Source organism: Gavialis gangeticus, unplaced genomic scaffold, assembly GCF_001723915.1.
Source record: "Gavialis gangeticus isolate Ggan-Ray unplaced genomic scaffold, GavGan_comp1, whole genome shotgun sequence".
NCBI classification, from domain to species: Eukaryota; Metazoa; Chordata; order Crocodylia; family Gavialidae; genus Gavialis; species Gavialis gangeticus.
In genome coordinates this window covers 18,173,471-18,176,115 of record NW_017729034.1, presented here as the reverse complement: position 1 = coordinate 18,176,115, position 2,645 = coordinate 18,173,471, and positions in this window count along the sequence as shown.

The following is a 2,645-nucleotide window of genomic DNA, read 5'->3' as shown; positions in this document are numbered from 1 at the left end:
ACAGACCCCAAACAGAATCCACTTCTCTGTCCAGCAGTCCACCCCCACATGCATCTCCTTCACATGAGGGCAATGAGACACTTTTGCAGGGAAGACAAGCCATGCGAGACGAACCGGGGCATTGTGGCTGAGGTCACCCATCTCTGCTGCCCGCCTACTCACAGCTGCCAATGGCCCACACGGTCAGGACCCCATGGCTCCACGGGAGCACCCTTGCCACGCACAGCATAGTAACCATGGAAAATAGAACTGAGAGGGCAGGTCTGGGCTTGCTTGTTTGTGGTCCTGTTTTTTGGCTGGGCATTGTACAAGCAATCATCCTGCATTGTCTTACTAGCTGTGTCTGCTAAACAGTCACTCCCACACTGTAGATGGTGCTGTGCAAGAGGATGCCCTAGAACTGATGAAAGAGGTGGGTGGAAAGCTCCTCCTTTCCTTGTATACAGAATAGTGGTTGGGTGTTCCCTCTGGCAGCTGTATGATGATATGAAGACATATGTGACTTCACTGGCAGGGCTGCATCATCAACCCATTTCCATAAGCCTGTAATCTTGGCTGACAATGCAGAATTGTGTGGGTCATATGGGGAGCCAGGCTGTGGGGCTTATTCATCCGCAGGGAGTTCTTTTTGGGCAACAGCTGCAGGGGATGCTACAAATCCCAGCATTAATATTCCACTGGTATCTAAATACCCAGGCTGCTCTGCATGCTGCTTTTTCTCTAGTTGGTCTCTGACTCTTACTCCCTGGCCTTCCTTCTGTACTAGAGGAAAGCTGTTGCATCTGAATCCATTTGGTTGCAGGCTTCAGCTCATGTCAGGGTTATGGCAGAGGTTTTCAGTGCCTTAGGCAACATATAACATATCAGAGAAAGAAACAGAAGAGACAGCCTCGAGTCCTCAACCACCAAAGGACCAAGAGGAATGAGGTTCTAAAGACTTGTGCAGGAGAGTTTGAGGACTGTACTTCTGTCCATCCACCACCACAGCTCAATTCAACAGGGGGTGGGAAATTGCTCAAAGACTGCTTCACTCCAGCTCTTCATCTCTTCTCTTCCTTAAAAGGGAAGGATGGGGAACTCTAGGGAGATAAACTAAGTGAAAAAGTCTTGTCAGAACAGTCCTTCCCCCAGGTAGTTTCTTGTAAAAGCATATCCCAAACTCCACAAAAAAGGAGCTATGACTTTCTAGTGCAGGGACACTAACAGAATGATTCAGTACATGTGCTGTGTCTCATTACTAACATGTACTTATAGAGCTGAAGAGGGAAGTAGCCTGAGAAGATCTTCTCAGAATATTCTCAGCAGACGACTGAAGATGCCAGGATATACTTGTGAATGGCTTTCTGCTAGAAAAGGACTGTGTCCTTGCATCCACCTTTCAACAGAAAAAAAAAACAGACCTCTGCCTGCATACAGCTGATGGGGCAGTAATTTAATTTACCCACAGCACCAGTGGCATATTAACATTCAATTCCTACTGGCTCATGAAAGCTACTGCTTCTTTAAGGTCCCCTCCCCTTTGCATCCCTGTTGTAGAGTGGAAGCTTTACACTGAATATGAGTCAACCTCCTTATTCCTACTTACCCTTTGGCCTGTCCACCTGATGCACACTCCCAGCATGACTGGAACTGTACTACGGAAAGGCTGTGTCCCACTTCCAGATTCCCCTAACGAACCGCATTCTTTTTACATGAAGGATTTCAAAGCGAGTACTGTCAGAAGCCCTTCCACTCGAGGGCAAAGCATAAAGTCACCCTTCCATTCCCATTCATACCCACGCAGAGACAATAAAGGTGGCAGACACAGTAAGGTGGTGGGAACATGTTTGTTAGCAGAGTTCAGAGTACATAAGCTGGTTCCTCTACATGCCAGAAAGGAAGGTTACAGTTGTGTTTATAGAGATCTGGGGATGTGTGTATTTTTCCACCATGTAGAAAGAAACAGAACAGAGTGAAGGAGAAGAGTAAAGCAACATACAACACCCTAGAGAAAGAAAGTGGAAGAGACAGTCATCTCAAGGCCTCAGCCACCAGAGGAACAAGAAAGAGATGCCAAAGCCTTGTCCAGGAGAGTTTGAGAGATGAGAGTTGTACTTCTGTCCATCCATCAACAACAGCTCAATTCCACGGGGCTGCTTCACTCCAGATGTTCATCACTACCCTTCCCCAAAAGGGAAAGATGGGGAGCTGCATGGAGATGGACTCAGTACAAATGAAATGTTGGTGCATGGATGCGAGTATGCAAAATCCAGCCCCCTCTCAACAAGCCGGGTGTTTACATTGGACAATAAGCTGAATATGGATCAAAGCATATTTCTGTTGCAAAAAAAAGTCAACAACATATTGGGTTGCAGTAATAGGATGGTCACTTGCAAATCAAGGGTAATGACTTTTCTGCTTTATTTAGCACTGGTGATGCTTTACCTGGAGTACTGTGTCTAGTTTTTTGGCTCTGCACTTCAAGAATGATGTGGACAGAGTCCAGCAGAAAGAACCAAAAATGAAGCCTGCAAAAGACAATGGTGAAAAAATGCTGAAAGAACTGGGACTGTTTAGTTTGGAGAAAAAAAGACTGGGAGGGGGGGATTGGTTAACAGTAAAATAGGTGAAGGGTAGTTATCAAGTGGATAAGGACAGACTATTTT